Source organism: Hylobates moloch, unplaced genomic scaffold, assembly GCF_009828535.3.
Source record: "Hylobates moloch isolate HMO894 unplaced genomic scaffold, HMol_V3 SCAFFOLD_2, whole genome shotgun sequence".
In the NCBI taxonomy this organism is placed as follows: domain Eukaryota; kingdom Metazoa; phylum Chordata; class Mammalia; order Primates; family Hylobatidae; genus Hylobates; species Hylobates moloch.
In genome coordinates, this window is record NW_026652277.1 from 86289853 (window position 1) to 86310148 (window position 20296).

The window sequence follows — 20296 nt, forward strand, 5'->3', positions numbered from 1 at the left end:
TAAGAACTAGCCTTGGCTGTATCAGCATGTTAAGTTCAGCTCCAGGGTAATCAATTAAAATCAATTGTTTAAAACCATAAAAATTTTTCAAAGTAGCTCCTGCTGTAAAAGATACTCAAGTTTTTACCTTAACATGGTTTCTGAGTCTAATTGTCCTTTCAGTTCCTACAAGAATTGTAAAAGTATCACCTCCTTACAAATATTACTGAAATACAGAAAATAAAAGAAAATAATTGATTTATACATATAGTATATGTGACAATTTATCTTAAAATAAAACTTTTGAGATATTCTTATAATAAAAACATGTATTTTGCTGGATGAAAGGATTTTTCTGCTAAATTTATTTTCCTATGTCATTATAGGAGATTACACGGCCCAGATCTGGACTTCTGAAAGACAACTGTTATTGAGGCTGAGGTGAAGACATGTGGAGAGATGAAGAGGCCAAAACTGAGAGGCCATTTAACAGAATACTGCCATAATCCTACTTCTGTCTGAGAAATGAAAGGTACAAACAGGGCAATAGGAGAAAAAGTGTCAGGACAGAAAAGACATAACTGAAGTAAAATCAAAAGTACTTTACGATCCATTAGATACACTATTCTAGGAAAGAAAAGATATCAAGAATGACCCCCAAGTTCCAGCTTGCACAACTATCTAGACAGTGATAATATAAACTGAGAAAAGAAGGCAGAAACAAAAGAGACGTGCAGGAAGGGCCAGCTAGTGCCACATGTTTCTTACCTAACTGCAAGGTAGAGCTATGGTAGGTCATTGGGAAAATGAAACTGGAGCTCAGAAAAGAGATGGATATTGAGAAATCATGCAGGTGGCAGTTGAAGCCATGAAACAGACTGAGGCAAAAAAAATCCAAATTTACTTTTGCAGTAGGAAAGCTTGTTTTAAATATTTTAAAACAATTCTGTTTCAATCAACTGTTATCTTAATTCAAAGGTAATAATAAACCTTCTATTTCTCACAGAACTTTTCTAGCATAAAATGACTGAAGTAATATAAACATCTTAACCTTAAGCCCACATAATTTGCCTCTCTATAGACCACTAACATTGTATTTTTACCTACAATGACTAAGCCTATACTCATCATTCTAATAACCATTCTGTGTAGTGTGTGACAACTCAGTGACAGAAATTCAGTTCCACAAATATGTTGTGACAGCATACCACACTTGAGGCCCAAACTGTGCTAGAATCCAAACATAAAAAGATGAATTAGATACATTTCTTGCTTTTTTTTACAGTCCATAGTGATGGGGGAAATTGTGGTAAGAGAAAAGAAAAATTTAAGAACAATTCAATCTGATAAAAGAATAAAGAAAGTCAGAGAACAGAGGATGACACTCAAGGATCATCCTAACCGCCAGGCTTCCCCACCCAAAAGTTCTTAAACTCACACTCAGTGAGTCTCTAAGAAAAAGAATGGCTGGATTGCCTGAAGTCACCATCCACCCATATCATTTCTTTTCTACAAAGCACGCAAATACCACAGGAATCTTATTGAAGGCTTTGGTGGTTATTTAACATTTATTATTATTATTATTGAAACGGGTCTTGCTCCATTGCCCAGGCTGGAGTGCAGTGGCATGATCACGGGTCACTGTAGCCTCAATCTCCTCGGCTCAAGCGATCCTTCTACCTCAGCCTTCCCAGTAGCTAGAACTACAGGCGTGCACCACCATACCTGGTTAATTTTTTTTTATTTGTTGTACAGATGGGAATCACCCTATGTTGCCCAGGCTTATCTTATATTATTATTAATTACAATAATTATAACTATTTCATAGTAAAGTACAACTATAATTTATGAATTATTATTATAAAAATGGAGATTAAACAAATAATTGAGGCCATGATGATGGAAAAATTAAGAGGCACCAAGAAATAAACCAATAATTTTCATGAGGATCGCTCCTTGTAAGTCTTTGTACTTCATGTAAATGGTTGTAGAAAGTGGAACAAAATTTCAGGAAATCTGGACACCGACCACCCAAACCCAAGGCAGTTCAACTTCCAAACTTCGTGGTTGACAAGTTCTATCTGGCCTGGCTAGACTATGATTGTATAACTGAGGCCATTAAATTGCTTTGTAACTAAGATCAAACTTATCAATGAAAGACGACGAATAAGCAGAGAAACTTGAAATGGCCATGAGAACAGCCATAGCAATGAAACACCGCAGGGACACTCGGCTGAAATTGTATGGAAAGCCTAGGCTTCTTCTTCCTTCATTATAGTTAGTAGTGGCCCATTTGAGTTACTTATGGTTACCATGAGCTTTCTGTACAGGAAAGAATGTGCACATGTGTAAATCTACAGAATTCTGTGAAAATTGATGTTATATCTATGGTTTTCCTCCCTAAACTCTCATATTTACAAATGATAGTATTGAGATTGAGAAGAAAATTTATACATACAGCAATTAAGGTATGACAGTGGGCTCTGCTTTGAGTAAACTGGTATTGATAAGAGATATTTTAACTGGGTGTCAGCCAATTTTGACTCAACCTTTTTTTAAAAAAAAAAGCAGCAATACTTCCTGTTTCATCTTAACCATCTAAAACGCCTTAACAGGAACTTTTAAATTAAATTTTATTCACTCAGTATAGAAGACTTCTTAAACTAGACACATATAGCACATTAAGCCTATTTAAGTGGTAAGGGGGAAATTATCAGTTTTACTGCATTAAAATTTAAAACTTGTGTTCATTGAAGACATCATGAAAAAGTAAAGAGGTAAGCCACAGCCTAAGCAAGACATTTTTAATAGAAACTATTCAATAAAAGGTGACTATTCCTAGTATCTAAAGAGTACCTATAAATTAATAAAGCAAAGATAATCCATTAAAAATGGGCAAAATATATAACAAGCAATGCACAGAAAAAGAAAATACTATGCAAACATATAAAAAGACAGTGACGATTCCTCAGGGATCTAGAACTAGAAATACCATTTGACCCAGCCATCCCATTACTGGGTATATACCCAAAGGACTATAAATCATGCTGCTATAAAGACACATGCACACGTATGTTTATTGTGGCACTATTCACAATAGCAAAGACTTGGAATCAATCCAAATGTCCAACAACGATAGACTGGATTAAGAAAATGTGGCACATATACACCATGGAATACTATGCAGCCATAAAAAATGATGAGTTCATGTCCTTTGTAGGGACATGGATGAAACTGGAAATCATCATTCTCAGTAAACTATCGCAAGGACAAAAAACCAAACACCGCATGTTCTCACTCATAGGTGGGAACTGAACAATGAGAACTCATGGACACAGGAAGGGGAACATCACACTCCGGGGACTGTTGTGGGGTGGGGGGAGGGGGGAGGGACAGCATTAGGAGATACACCTAATGCTAAATGACGAGTTAATGGGTGCAGCAAAACAACATGGCACATGGATACATATGTAACAAACCTGCACACTGTGCACATGTACCCTAAAACCTAAAGTATAATAAAAAAAAGACAGTGACATATATATAAAAAGAGACATGTTAAAAACTGTTCATGCCTTTACTGTCTGTAATAAAAATGATAAATTACGTATCTGTGGATAAAACAGCTAAATAAATTGAGGAATATTAATACAAACAAATACTATTAAGCAATGAAAAATAAATGAACTAGAGTTACATCCATCAAAATGAATAAATTTCACAGTTAAAAGAAAAAAGCAAGGTATTAAAATGCATATAATTTAGGTAATTAATATAAATAATACAATATATATTGCTTAAAAACATATCCATATGTAGACAAAGTATAAAGAAATGTATGGAGTGGTATATCCCAAGCACTATGATTACTTCTGCAGGTGAAGGAGGAGTTGCAGTCAGAAAAAGGAGAAATTTGTTCTGTCTTGTAAAGATCTATTTTTTTTTTTAATCTGGGAGGTAGGTACACTCATATTTGTTGTATTACTGTCATTTGTTGCTTAATGACAGAGATGCGTCCTGAGAAATACATTATTAGGTAGTTCTGTCATTATGCCAACATCACAGAAAGTACTTAACAGGAACCTGGATGGTACAACCTACTACAGACATAGGCCCTATATGATATTGCCTATTGTTCTTAGGCTATGAACCTGTGCAGCATGTTACTGCATTGAATACTTTAGGCAACTGCAACACAGTGCTAAGTATTTGTGGATCTGAACATACATAAACATAGAAAAAGTACACTAAAAATGTGGTATTATAATCTTATGGAATTACCATAGTATATGCAGACCACTGTTTACTGAAATGACATCATGTGGTACATGACTGCATTTTGTTGTGCTTTTTTATAATACACATATTTTAAAACTCTTATTTTCCCTTAGAATAAATGAATAGTCTCTGATGTGACTTAAAAACAAGGGCCTAAACATAGAATTTGAATAAAGAATTCGTGTTGTTAATATACTCAAGCCCAACCCCACTGCTGAAGGAAGTATTTACTGTGAATGTTACCAAAAAATGCAGAAAGTTGTCTTTTTAAAGCATTCCTCTACCTTTTGCAGCAGAACATTACATTTCAGTTCTACCTGAAACACCTCTCTGAACTCTCTTTCTTCCACAAATATAGAAGACCTTTTAAATAATCAAACATTAACTGCTTCCACATGTTAGAAGGGATAAGCAACATATTAAGTTTTCAGATATAAACTACATCAAAAATATATACACACTTACATTATTTTTTAAGTGCCCAAAGCCCCTTTAAACCTAAGCAAGGCACCATATCCGGACACCATTCATACAATTCTTATCAGAACCTGAACACTAAAGGACACAATTTGTTGTGGCAAGTTTACTCAGCAGGTAAGGAAAGCCTAAGCCAAAGTTCACCTCTTCCAGGAAGTCTTCTTCCCTAATCATTTCATCCCATAGTGATTGTCCATTCTCTTACCTCTTGTTGGAGTACTTATCACCTCAACCAATCACCATCTGCTTTTGTCCTTTCTCTCCTCTATTAAAGTTCCTTCAGGGTCAGGGGCTATGTCGTCTTCCCCTTCTTCACTCCTCCACCAACACCCACAAGAGGGTCTGCATAAGTCGATATGATCTCAACTGAATTGGGGAACAGAAAAACTAAGCCCTAGCCTTCAGAAGAGAGGGCCTGCAGGCTGAATCTAGCTCTACACTTTGCCAGCTGAATGACTCAGAGCAATCTCTGCATCTCATTTCATCCATAAAGCAAGAAATATGTTAGTAGCAATTGTTTTAAATTGTTTCAAAGACGAAAGCAAATCATTGTTGAAAAGCATTTATGATAGTACCTGGCACACAGTAAGCACTTAAGAATTATTAGTTATTATCATTACTAGTACTAGTACTACTACTACTATTACAGCCATACTATTATGCTATTTATTTGGAGGGAAGAAATGAGTCTTGGAAACCACTTAATGCTTCATTTTAAGGTCTCCTTCCTTTTATTAATTTAACCATTATATTGATCAATGTCTTCCTTGACACCCAATCAGTAATCTTGAATCCAAAATGCAGGTCCTGTGTAACTAGAAAAACAATTAGTCAATTCTGTGCCCAAATGTTCACTCTTCTAGCAATGATAATTGTTGACTTAACAAAAGCATCTATCATGATTGCTGTTATTAACGTTTGCACTGACCTTGTATCCCTGTCTTACCTGCTAAAATAATTTAATTCCAGTATATTTGTAAAATCATGGATACTTTCATAAATTCATTACAAATATTGATTCTTCCAAAACATATATATCCCTTCTCATTTAAAGCAGAATGTAGGACGGGTGTGGTGGCTCACACCTGTAATCCCAGCACTTTGGGAGACCGAGGCAGGTGGATCACGAGGTCAGGAGTTTGAGACCAGTCTGGCCAACAAGGTGAAACCCTGTCTCTACTAAAAATACAAAAATTAGCCAGGTGTGGTGGCGCACACCTGTAATCTTAGCAACTCAGGAGGCTGAAGTAGGAGAATCGCTTGAACCTGGGAGGCGGAGCTTGCAATGAGTGGAGATTGAGACACTGCACTCCAGCCTGGGCAACAGAGTGAGATTCCATCTCAAAAAAAAAAACAAAAAAACCAGAATGTAAATGTACAATGCATTAATCTGGTAATTATTCTACCATACAAAGTATATTTGCAATGCTTTGTTATTTAGCAATGATAGATTTATAGCATTCTTCTGAAAACACCCTGGTGATTAAAATATATTTTAAAGCAAATTAAAAATAATTTTAAATAAGCAGCTCTAGGATATTTCAGGTACTCTGAGTAAGCATGATTCTGCAGATTTAAATTCAGGAAAGTCTGACACAGCGCTAACTGCTAACAGCATTATTTGATCTAGATAGATGTGCAAACATTGAACACTAAAAAGCATGTGTCCATAATTCATAGGTCTAAAGTCAACTCTCTTGAGCAAAGAAAATGTATCTTTCTATTTCTTTTCCTATATCCCAAGACACTTTTTTGCTGTGAGAAAATTCTTTCCTCTTTGCCTGCCAGTAGAAAGATCACCTGTTATAATCAGATGTTCCGCTGACTTCAGTTGTTCTCTTCCATTAAGACTAGGCAGAGAGCTAGCTCTATATGCATGTCACTAAACAACAAAAGATAGGAATCAGTCTGGAAATTTGGCACTCCCTACACGCCCAGTAATCTTAACTTCACAACCCACCGTAGGCAGATTTTTGAGATTTTCCTGAGAACTCTATCTAGGCAGGTAGCATGTTTCCTAGACTTTGTTCATGCTGAGAGCCAAGCTTAGATCCCAGCATCCCTCTGGGCATACCTAATCTCCTATGTATAGGTCCTAAACACATCTGAATTTCTGCCTCTCCTACCCTGTTCATTCCCCTTCATCTACCAGCTCCAAAAACCATAATAACATGGGAACAGTCAACTAGCTTGGGCTATGACCAGTTTGAGACAAAGGCCTTATAGATACACTGTCAATCAGAAACCAGATATCAAGATAATGATGGGCTACAATCAGTTAATAAATAGAAAATGCAATGATTTGTTGCTACTTCAAAATAAAAATTTGTATGCATTTATCTATCAAACTGTGACCTTGAGACATAAGAAAATGAAACCAGTAATAAACTTCATTTTTTTTTTATTTTAACTAACATTTTAGAATTTTATAATCATATTTCACTCTTGGGAGTCCAGCTCAGATAACCACTTTGTCAGAAAACAACCTTGCAGTACAAGGAAATTAACAGACTAATAAACATATGGAATTGAAATATTAAAAGAACAGGCTGGGTGCTGTGGCTCATGCCTGTAATCCTAACACTTTGGGAGGCCAGGGAAGGCAGATCACCTGAGGTCAGGAGTTCGAGACCAGCCTGGCCAACATGGTGAAACCCCATCTCTACTAAAGTAAATATAAAAATTAGCTGAGCACAGTAGTGCACACCTGTAGTCCCAGCTATTCAGGAGGCTGAGGCACAAGAATTGCTTGAACCAAGAAGTGGAGGTTGCAGTGAGCTGAGATTGCACCACTGCACTCCAGCCTGGGTGACAGAGCAAGATTCCCATCTCAAAAAAAAAAAAAAAGAACAATTCACAAATTTGCCAACTGTACCTTTCTACTGCTAAAGAAGGAAAAGCATTTTATTGTGCTTTTTGATGATCAGACCACATCAGAAACATAAATGTGATTGTAATATTTTTTTTTAATTTATAAATCACCTGCTACATCCTGAGAACACAGCAGTTATACAAAGGGATAAACTATTGAGCTTGTATTGTTTTCATTCTAGTTAGGGGGTCACAAAATAAGTAGAATATATGTATTTCAGACTGTGATAAACATGGCTGAGAATACAAATTCAGGTAAGATGAAGAGAGAAGGTAAGGGATTGTTTGCAATTTTAAATACAGTATCAGAAAAGGCTTCAGTTAGTTGACTTTTTGAGCAATGATGCAAAGGGAAACAAAGGAACAAACAATGCTGAGGTGAAAAAGCATGAAAAGGCAGGCCAAGGAAAGGGAAGTTGAAAGGCCTGAGTCAGGGGCTGTGATACATAGAGCACTTTCCCAAGCAACATCTTATCTGGTCACACCATAATCCTGTGTATTAGGGTTGCCGTTATGTCCCCATTACAGATGAAGATCAGAGACTAGGCCATGTTGCCACTTGCCCAATGTCACACAGTAGGCATCAGTGCTAAGATTTTAACCTAGGTGTTATGGTTCAGTCCAGAAATTTTTCTGCCTCAATGACTGCCTACTAGCTGTGTTCAGTTCTGTGTATTAAATCTTGTCATAGATAGCCAATGAACTATACTGTCAGAAAGAGTGACAATAATAGTGATGAGTCTACAAACCACAGAGAGCTGCCAGAAAAAGAGAAGACTTACAGGAATACAACATTTGAAAGATTTCCAGGGAGAAGAGGGAAGAGAGATGTTCAATATCTCTCTGAAAGCAGAACTCAAACCAGTATGTGCAAATTTCAGGGAGACAAATTTCCCATAAATAGTTGAATAAATTATCTAGTGATGGGAGCTGTCCAACAATGAAATGGTCTGTCTTGTGAAGGTATTAAATGCCAATTACCAAGTTACTCAAGCTTAAGCTGCATGGATGAGATGAGAACAAACTTAACATCCACTGATATGAAGACTACAAGGATTGCCCAATTTTCCAGTTCTGATTCTGTGACTACACAAGCCCCTGGACAGAGTTATATGGCAGTTAAAAAAGTTCCAGCTGTGAAGTCAGACGGCTTGGTTAAAATGCAGGCTCCACCACTTATAGACTTTACCTTTGTAAGCCTCAGTTTCCTTACCTGAAATGAGGCTAATAACAAAAGCTACATCATAGAGTTGTTGTCAGGATTAAATAAGATAATCCAGGTAAAGGATTTAACACAGTGCCTGGTACATAGTAAGAACTTGCAAAGTTTACCTATTATGACACAGACATGTATATTTAGGAGGATGTGTATAAAATGTATATATAATATGTAAAACATGTGAAAATTTGTTTCCCTCTCTCTGCTTTTACTCTTTTACTCAGCAGTAAGACTAGTTCAGTATCCAAAACTGAAGTCTTACAGCATAGTCAATTACATGAGGACACTAACAGTAATAATAAACCCTTAAAAAGTCAGCTTCTTAGCCTAATCATTTCATATTACATCTCTGTTTATTATCTGCATTATTCTGCAAAAGATGGTGCAGAAAAGTTCATCTTTTAAACATTTTAGGCACTAATTTAAAACTTATGAAAGAAAAATCATAATTTTCTTAATTGAAACAATTATTAAAAATCCAGTCTTTCAGTATGAGAAAGAATATTTAAAATCTTCATCTGTGTTTTTGATGTGTGTGTATGTGCAAGAACTCAAGTGTACATGTGTATGTATGCACACAGACACACACACATGCTTCCTCTTTCAAAATAAGGGTGCTAAACTAGAAAGCCAATGAATATTTTTATTTAAATCTTAATAAATAAAATGATTATAGACATTTATTAATGGGGGCAAGTATTTTATGCATCCAAGTCTGTATTAACAGAAAATGAAGGATAAATAAATATAGAAAGTTGCATCTGTATGCTGAAGTCTGGAGATGCTTCTGGATGTTGGAACGTGATTTTAGATTAATTCACCATCATTCTTTTGTCACTCTGGAAAAAGTAACATTTATTATTCATAAAGAAGACATTCAGGAATGGGCCTGAATGATCAAAGAAAGCCTGCACTTTAGAAAAAACACAGAAAATATCACTATGCTTTATTTCTGCCGTGGGATGCTCATTGCTTTTAGAAAGTCATGATATGATAGATTATAGAAAAGAAAATGATTACTTTCAAAACAATAGCATTTTATGATATAATAGAGTATGTATGGATTTATATCCATCATCTTATTCAATCCTCCTCATATTCCTGTGATGTACTTTTTGTCATCTCTGCTTTATCAATAGAGGCTCAGACAGTAAAAGATGAAGACACAGTTTGACTCCAAAACTTTTACTCTCTCTTCATTGACTGCCAAGTGAACACACTAAATTAGCATAGACACAGAAAATCTATTTCGATATATTTCAAATACAATAAAATATACTTAACATCAATATTGTACTGAATATACTGTATATCATGGACACTAAGGAGCTTTCCGCTAGAAGAAAAATGATACAGTCCGTTGCCCAAGGATAGGGTCAGGAGTCCTACCCAGCCTCATGGACATGAACAGTACTGAAAATTTAATACCGAACAATCAGCTCTTAGAAATTCCTTCCAGACACTCTGTAACTTCTGCTTATTAATCTCAGGTTTGCCCTAGAAAGCAAAAGAGTATAATGTTCACTTTCCCAAATCACCCTCCAAGGATCTAAAGCAAACCATCATGCTCTCCCCTGCAAAATTCCTCATTTCTCATAACATCATAATATTGAGTTTCCTTTTCATTCTGGCAGCCCCTCTAATGAGTCCTTGATTTGTCAAAATCCCTCTGCAGTAACACCCAGTATTAAACATTTAATTTGGTGGTGGACATAATCAGTGACAAATTCAACCTTTTTCTTAATTTTACCCAAGATGCTACTAGGTTATTGAACTGTCAGGTCTCAGTGGTGATTCAGACTGTCACAATGGAGAAATAAATTACAAGCCTTTTTTTTTTTTTAAGCTAGATCTGTAGTCATGCAACTGATTCTGCTGAGGACCAAAAACACTGCTACTCTTCCAGCTTGACTTTTCTCCGCTGCCTGTGGACAGTCTGGCTGCACAGGATTCTTGCTGCCTCCCTAACAAACCACTTGCTCTCATGATTCTGAATCTTTGTCACTGATACTTTCTGAGGAATACATCCTTCCCCCATTTTCCTGCCTACAGGTTCTCCTTCACCCTTCATGGTCCAGTTCAACTGCCTCTTTCTGAAATTAACTGCTCTCTTGTCTGCATTTCCACAGCACTCTGGGATGCTTTATATCACAAGGTAGTATCTACAGCCATTTAGGGGTCTTTCTCCCCTGAGAGCTAGTGAGCCCATCAGAGACAAGTACTATGTCTTCTTTATGTTATTTCTAGCACACAGCTCAGTGGGAAAGATTAAGCCATATTATATATGAATGCCAAATGATAACGGGTTGTGAGTGAAATAGTTCATAGAAAGGAGTGATTAATTCCAGGTAAGGAATCACAGAAAGTTTCATGAAGTAGATGGTACTTAGGGGAAGACAGGATAAATAAGGGAAATTTATCGATATGGAAATGAGATCATATGGGCAATGGAAAAGGCATCAACAGAGATGAGAAAAGCCATTAGCCTAGCTGGAGTATGGGGCATGGTGAGCCTCAAAGGGAAATGTAACAAATGTCTGTTGGACACCTCTGAAAACTGGATACTCTGAATTCACTTTATATTCATTTACTCATTTTATTACTTCATTTTACTACCTCATTTAGAATTATGTAATGTGAAATTTAGTATCACTGTTTAGAGCTAAGGAAATTAAAATTCAGAGAAGGTGGCTTTCTCAAGACTATGCAGTTAACAAGTGGTAAAACTGTGTTTAGAATATTCATCTTTCTGTACATATTATTTCCATATTACAATGTCTAGGCTTGGGAGTAGGAAATAAATGTAACCTTGATAAGAATGCACTTCCCTGAACTACCATGTGGTCATCTTGTGCCTGCCCTGATGACCACCATCTCAGCCTACTACCACAGCAACACATGCGTGCACGCACATACACACACACACACAGAGGCATGTAGAAACATTAACTCCAAAAGCACTTACAGATAAAGGAGTTGTGTTTTTTTCTAAAGACTTCCCCAGTGAGATAGGATGAAGTAATACTGCCTATCAATCAATTCTAAAAATCACCATAAAAAATCATTTCAAATATATTGTAAAGAGGCAAGACTAACATAAAGGCTAGAAGAGCAGGAGAACTTGACTGCCTAGCTTTGCCCCTTACCAGCTGTGTGACCTCAGACAGAGATTACACAACCTCTCTGTGCCTCAGTTTACTCATCTGTAAAATGGGAATCAAAATAGCACCTAACTTATAAAGTTGCTGAGGAGACAAAATTAGTTCATTGACATGTGATCCCTATGATGTCTATCAATCACACTGTAAACACTCATTGCAATGCTTGATCCACTTGAGACTACTGTACAGCCATGACTCAATCCCAGGCTGACGCCTCCAAATCCTGTGTCTCCACATGGACCTGACTATACATTTATGAAGGACTCAAAGAAATAAACTAGTGTGGGTTAGTGTGAACAGGAGGAGGAGGGACTTCTGGAGTGTACCTGGAATGTTTGAAGATGGGAACTCAGAGAGGCAAAAGCAGGGCAAAAGAGCACTTCAAATGGGGTGAACAGAGCAGAGAGCATATAATGGCATAGGTGTTCATGGAAGAATGCATGAGCTCCTTGACTAAAGAATGTGGTATTAGGAAATAAAAGAAAATAGCGTAGGTAAGTTGGGGTCTCGAAAGTCAGTCAGAGGGATCTTGATTTCTTAAAGTAGACAGCTGGAAAACAATGCAGCCTTCAGAGTGGATGAGTTAAAAAAAAAAAAAAAAAAAAATCCAAGTGGTGTTTTAAGAGGATTAAGCAAGGAAGGAAGGAGCTGAGGGATTGTTGACACCACACAGTAAAGAAGGGCTGGAAGAACTAAGCCAGGATGCTGACAATGTGTACAAAGAATACAGGAAGCTCTAAAAGATGTTTGTGAAATTGAAGAGCTTGCTTCCAGATTGTTAAAAGAGAGGGCAGGTGATGGAAGACTGGAATATGATTCCACTCCTAGGTCAATGAAGTGATGGATCCCAGTTGGAAACCCTACTAAAATTACTGGAAAGTACAACATGTACAAAATAATACTGATATAATATTTACTCAGCCCACTTGAACTATTCTCTGAAGTTGTTTCTTTCTTTACTGAACTTCAGCTTTTTAATCAATGAGTAATGAAAATGAGGTAAGCACATTAATAATTAAGGAATCCAGTTCCCAGCCATGTAGTTTGAATCAGTAACTTTGTCAGTGATCTCGTGCAGTAACCGTATTTTTGAGAAAAGATGAGAAACTGGGAATTTGTCTATTATTTGCCACTAAAGATTTTTACAGCAGCAATTTAGCATGAAACATACTGCCAAAGTCTTTGAGCTGAAACAGTTGCTTCATTTGCTGTCTGCGATTATGCTGTAGTTACTTGTATTCACACAGCAATAAGGTAACACAATTTTGGTTTTGGGAAACTGATGAAGAGGGTTCATCTTGATGAACTTGATGAACTTCAACTTGATGAAGAGGGTTTACTAGAAATACTTGTAATTTTTAAAATCTATCTGTTACATAGTTTAAGTACTGTCTAGTAATCATCAAATAAATGATGGATGATGGACAGTGAGTGAGATTTTTTTAACTAAAAGATAATCTTTATAAGAGTAGGAAACTAAATTATTAAGAGTGGATTATTAATTAAGAGTAAATTATTTAGAGCCACATCTATAAGAGAAATAATTATTTAGGAAACAACAACCTCTCGAGAACTATCTAAGTGTTTTATGCACCATTATGAAAGGGCAGATTATCATAAGAAACTAAGAAACTAATGTTCTTTCAGTAAATGTTCAGCACCACTTATTGGTTGTGCCAGGCACTAGAGTTAAGGATATCCTTCCCCTTAGGAACATTTAATCTACTGTGAAGATAGAAAAATAAATAAATACATAAAATACAAACTAATGCATGAATAATAGAACATAAAGTACACAACAGTTCAGACAAGACAGAAAGTAGCTTTCTCCTACCAGGAAATAAAAAGGAATGGATCATAAACAATCAGTTATTATAAAACCTATTTTTGAGAATTTTTAAAATATGCTCCGTTTTGTTTTTTTTTTAATCTTGCAAGAGACAGACATTCATGAAAATAGGAAGTCATAAGAAAAGAAGCAAGCAATCAGTAAGCAGCCTCTGAAATATATTTTCTAACAATTATCTTAAAGATTAAGACAGCCATAACTCTCTCTCCAACAATCAAAATTACTTCCTAATGTGTTGTTTTCACTCTTCTACTCATTCAGAGTAAACTAAAGCACACGTTAAATACAAGAGGATTTATTTTCCAGAGTTCTGCCATGGTGAAAGCAATCTAATCAAAAATGAAATGAAGAATGAGCTCACTGAATAAATCAGAAGGAAGAATTAAAGAGCTGACAGATATTTTGAAAGCCTGTTGAAAAGTAAATTGGACTTTCATTATAAAAATTGACTTAAATGAAGGATATACTTAAGAACCTACTTCAGAACATTTCCTTAAAGAGGATTTGATTATCAACTGAAAATATTGCATTTTAATATATTTTACTATATTTCCAAAATCTAAGGAGTATAATAATGGACATAAGAACAGAGAAAAATGTCCAAACAAAAAATCTCAGAACAAGATACTAAAAATCTCTGAGTCTACAGATGTCTGTCATTTAAATCTGAAACCTAAATAAAAAGTTTAACAAATTACTTTAAATAGTGCTCCCAAAAGTAGTAAAAGAATGATTCCTGTACTTTTGTTATTTTAAGGAAAACCTAAAGAAAATGAGATAATATATACACAGCCCTCTAAATATCTAAAATTTGTAAACTATTTTACCTCCTTGATAGAGAGCCTTGAAATATACGTAAGTCTAATAACAGAAAGAAAAAAGCCCTCATCCAAAACAACTGTTCATATTTTAAACAGCAGAGGAGGAAGTACAAAAAGGGTTAAGATTATATTCTCCCTTAAATTTGCAAATAAGGGAAGAGGAAATGTTGGTTCTTCTCATAGTTATTGGAGGGCTCATGCTTAACTAAGCTCAATCAGACAACACATAGAAAAAGAGCTTATTGCAGCACTGTTTACAATAGCAAAGGCTTGGAACCCACCCAAATGCCCAACAATGATAAACTGGATAAAGAAAATGTGGCACATATACACCATGGAATACTATGCAACTATAAAAAAGGATGAGTTCATGTCCTTTGGAGGGACATGGATGAAGCTGGAAACCATCATTCTCAGCAAACTAACACAGGAACAGAAAACCAAACACTGCATGTTCTCACTCATAAGTGGGAATCGAACAATGAGAACACATGGACACAGGGAGGGGAACATCCCACACCGGGGCCTGTCAGAGGGTGGGGAGGGATGGCACTAGGAGAAATACCTAATGTATATGATGGGTTGATGGGTGCAGCAAACCACCATGGCACGTGTACACCTATGTAATAAACCTGCACGTTCTGCACATGTATACCAGAACTTACAGTATGATAAAAAATAAAAATAAAAAATAAAACAAAACAAACAAAAAAAAAAAGAAAAAGAGCTTCTTTTCTAGCCACCCTGTTTTAAACAGAGAGAGATGGTAAGGTACTCAAAAACTTACTGTCTGAAGAACAGAGGATTAAAATGTGAATTTGACTCATTCTACAAAATCCCAATGTAAAGGACAAGGACAGCAGAGAGAAGTTGTATATATAATATTCCATCAACCAGATGCATCTAAATTCAATTTATCCACAAAAAAATTGCATTTCAATATATCTTGCTGTATTTCCAAAATGCAAGGTTATAATAATGAACATAAAAAATAAATAGTAGTAGTACTATATTTTTATTCATATTGTTTTTTAGTGTTGTATTATTGTTTTCAATTTTTTAAATATATTCAATCTGTGGTTTGTTTGAATCTATGGATAAAGAACCCACAGATAAGGAAGGTCTACTGAATTTACCCAAAATGGCAGTGCCATACAGTGCATGTCAGAGAACCTGAAAATCTGAATATAGAACGATTTAGCCTAACTTAGGTAATTTTCCATCATATATTCTGTTCCTTACTCTTGTATTCAACAGATATATTTAATTATCCCCAACCTGTCAGGCACTGTGGTAGACACAGTGATATAACAGTCAACAAAACAAGTCTATCTCTGCCTTCATGGAGCTTTTAGCTATCAATCATTCCTATGTATAACACTCCCTGTTCAGTAAGAAATCTCAGAGATGCTGTAAATCAGAGATTGGAAAACTGGCCCAGAGGCTAAATCTGGCTGGCCTGCTTCTATAAACCACATTTCATTGAAACAGACATGCCCATTCATTCACGTATCATTGCTTTTGCACTACAGCTTTGCAGTTTAGTAGTTGCAACAGAAACAGTATGGCCTGCAAAGCCTGAACTATTTACTCTATTGAATAAATATTTATTTTTTTCTGGCACTGTTCAGAAATAGTTTGCCAAGCCTTGCTCCAAATAAAACCTAATGCTTTAAGGATGTATATTAAAAGATACATACTGTCACTTATACTGAATTCCTTAGTTACAAACCATATGATGGAGGGTTGACCTCTTACAGGGATGTATTTCTACCACTATAATATTTATTTTCACTTTCTTTCCTTGTAAAGGCAGGTGACAAAAAAAATTACGTGGCTACTATCTTCTATTAACAGCTTACTCTCTTTGGATGATGTTAATGTTGTCTTATATCTAATCTTTTGATAGATCAGAGTTCTTCCACATCATAGAAGGCCCATTTTTCAGAAAAGATCCTTTTCTCTGAATCAAATCAAATCAATTTTGACAGGAGTGATTTTAGGCTATCTTTTAAATTGAACAATAAAATTGATTGTAAAAGCATTTAGCCAACACGCAGGTGCTATATAAATGCAAAATCATAGCAGCAATAGTACCTTCATTTTCCTGAAGATAAATGAGTGGATGCTTATTCCCCAATCACTTGACCCAGAGAGCATCAAAATTTTAAATGAAAGAAAAGAAAACTAACCTCCATTGGCTGTTACCAAAACTTCCTAATGAGAAGTGACAGGCCCTGTGCTCACTGTGGTTCCTCCAAAGGATGTTGAGAGGCTAAAGCTGTGGCTGAACATCGATTTGCCATACCCAAAACCCTTTTCTTTCCCTAATGGTAATCAATGTAGCATGAATAAAATTAAATGTCTACTTAGTTCATATTTAGCCACCATAATGCAGAAATAACTGGCTTGAGAAAGATCCTTGCAAAGCCTTGGTTTTTGAAAGTTTTCCCACTTTATCAACCTACTGGCAAAATACATTTCAAGTGCTCAAGAGTGGAGAACCAGCTCACCAGTGAACAGAGAAGCGGAAATGAGATGATAACAGGGCAAGACAAGGCCGCATTAGGGGTGGGAGGGCTGACTTGGTAACAAGAGAGATCTCTCTTAGGCACCAGCTTAAACATTCTATTCTTGAAAATTCCTTCCTTGATACCCTCAGGCCATGTCATTTCCTTCTGATTACAGATGCTCTTAACATTCTATACTCTTTGTTTCTATCAGTTATCACAATTGCAGTTGGATAATCCGTATGTAGTCAGTTGTTTGATGTCTATGGGCCTTAGTCGTAAGTGAGCTCCACTGAGCCCATTTCCTGTCTGTTCAGAGCAGAAATCTCTGTGGCTAACACATGATGAGCTCTGAAAATCTTAGCTGAATAACTTAACATGAATGGATAGATAAGCCAGCTGGATTCTAGGCACTTTGCTGGCACATAAGGAAGCTATGATTACTCGATAACGGTCTCCTAAAAAATAGCCAATATCTTCCTTCCTATCCTTTAAGTTATATTCTAAGAAAGTATACTAATTGCATACCAACCCCTTGTACCTTTTCCATCAATCCTCTCCTCTCAGCTCTTTCAATGTCGTTCCCTGAATGGACTTCTACCTTTCAATACATAATCATGTTCAGGTTGCTCCCAGCTTTAAAAAAAGAAAAAAAAAATATACAATCACCCCCACCTGACCTTGGTCGCAATGACATCATAACTGCCAAACCTTAAGACCACCTGCAAACCCCCATTCTATTTATCTGCAGTATTTGACCCTCACGAGCACTGCTCTACTCTTAAAACACTTTGCTCTCTGACTTCAGCAGCCTTACTCCCATGATTATCGTCCTATATTTTAAAATGTGCCTACACTTTCCTCAAACCATTAGTATCTCGTCATTATGATTGTATCAGCCTTCTAACTGATCTCTAACTCCCTCCAATCTATTCTCCACAATGTAGTCATATGTATGTTTGCCTCAACAATGCTCCTAAGTGACCTAGCCTAATTTAGCTAGCTTTGTTATAATAAATTGTCACCCTGACCTTCAGCTTAAAGCACCTTGATATGGCAGAGTTTAATGTACACATGCCTTATGAAAGAATTAAAATATTCTCTTTGATCTTCACCACAATATCCAATGGACCGCTAACATCCTCATACACACTAAAGACATGGTATAACGTAACATTTTCTAAGCTTTAACAAGGCCTACAAAACACTGTTTTTGCAAAGCTGACTCCAAATATTGGCATTCAAACTAACATTCACAAAAAAAGAATTAAAAACATACTAATGGTTATCAATTTTTGTGTGACCATTTTCAAATTTTACATCTGAATTTATGCTCCATTACCATGTCCTGAAAGTCATCCATACATGTTTCAAATTACACATGCTCTTTATTGCATTTGATCTGAAACTCTTCTGAAGGACAAAGTCCTCATATATAAAAATAAATAGAATAATGGATAGCAACTCACAAATCCCCGTCAAGTGACTAAGTCTCTTTGCAGTCATATAATACGCTGTAAATCTCTCGCTTTTAAATAGACAACAAAAATACAAACAAGTCCTCCAAAAGTGATCAGTGTGTGTAATCAATTTGACACAAATGTTGCTATTGAACAATATTCATATTTTTCTACATTATGTGCATTTTATGAATATAAAACAACTGCACATTGCCTTATCTATGGTTCCTGATGCAATTCAAGTCCAAATGTGTCTGCAATTCCAGACTTTAAAACCATTCAAAGCTTTTCAGTCCAAGATATTTCTCCAGACTTAATTCCTGCCTCTTCAAACAATCTAGACATACCAAGACATTCTGTTTTCTTCATACATATGTGGCTTCCTGCCTTTACTCTTAACAAGCCCTTCATTTGTACTGTATTCCTCACACCTGCCTTTATTTTTCCAAATGTTTCTTATCCCTCCTTAAAGGGACACCTCCTCCATGAAGCTTCTCCCTCAAGCCCCCATGTCCCACACTACCTTATCAAATCCTTCTTATGCAAGTTCACCCTTTCCCCTCAATGCTTCCTATGCATCTATAAATCCCTTGCTAACTGAAGCCTGTGAGGTCCTTGAGACAAAAGACCAAGTCTGTCCAACCTTTGACACCTACAGCACTTCACCTATTTCGTCCAACAGAATGGGTGCTTAATAAAAAGATCTGCTCAGTGAATAGATTTGACAACTCCACCAAAGACCGCAAAACACAGGCCTCTCTTCCAAGCTCGGGAACCATTTTGGTGGTCAAGCCAGGCTAGAACATGGTCAGACTCTGGCATATACCACAGAAATCCACACAGGTGTGGGCCGATGCTTCAGCAGCTCCACAGCAGATACAGTCTATAATCAATTAGGTAAATAGAACCGTCCAAACGTGTGCGGAGCTCCATACACACCTGCGAATATTGCGAGCTCAGGTCCAAACCCAGGGCACGTGAAAGGGACGAGTGGTCCACAGGCACAGAAAGCCAGGCCTCGCGCGGTGGGAGGGCGTCCTGCAAAGCTGTGCAGGGCCCGCCCCGCCTACCTTATGGGTTCCTGTAGCGGGGGAGGGCGCCCTCAAGCGGGCCCAGGAGCCCTGGAGCAGGCGCTCTGCGCCATCCCCAGGGGCGGGGTTCCACGTGCTGCCCAGCAGGTGGTCACCAGAGCCGGCGGGGAAACGCTTACTAGCGCCCAGGGCCTTCCACTCGTGGGGGAAGTGAGGGAGCAGGTCCCGGAGACCACAAGCCCCAGAAACCCCTGCGGCCGACTCGGCCCCTTCTGCCCCTCTTGGCGGCCTGTTCCGAGGAGGAGCAGCCAGTCCAGAGAAAATGACTCCAGCTCTGAGCAGGAGCCTAGTCAACGGGGGCACTCGGCTCTATGGACCCGGCGTTCTTTAATATGGGCTTTGGGAAGGAAATGGCGCAGGCCAAGTCTCTTTCCTCCGGAGAGCGCCCCCTCGAGCTTGCTCGCCTGAAAGTGAGATTAAGGCCTTGAAGAAAGAAAAAAAAAATCGCTAGAGAGACATCTCACGGAAATAAATGCATTGATTCTAATGAGGGAGCAGGATGGGAAAGGGGGACTTCGACAACTGATGAAAAGATGAATTATAAAACGATTTTTCTTTTTCCAAAAGGAAAATTAAATTT

At 37.1% G+C, this 20296-nt stretch overlaps 1 protein-coding gene across 8 annotated transcripts in view; it reads right to left on the bottom strand.

The window, feature by feature from the left end:
• Window positions 1-19986, bottom strand: part of MEI4 (meiotic double-stranded break formation protein 4) — a 383241-nt gene extending 363255 nt beyond the window's left edge. For 6 of the 8 annotated variants that reach the window (XR_009212197.1, XR_009212198.1, XR_009212196.1 and 3 more), the window contains exon 1: window positions 5953-6024. The gene's annotated coding sequence lies outside the window, so the exon portion shown is untranslated. Of the gene's footprint in view, window positions 1-5952; window positions 6025-17168; window positions 17250-19564 lie in introns of those variants that run through there. The other 2 variants (XM_032152836.2, XM_058435020.1) reach the window with 2 other exon arrangements.
• Window positions 19987-20296: the final 310 nt, after the last annotated feature.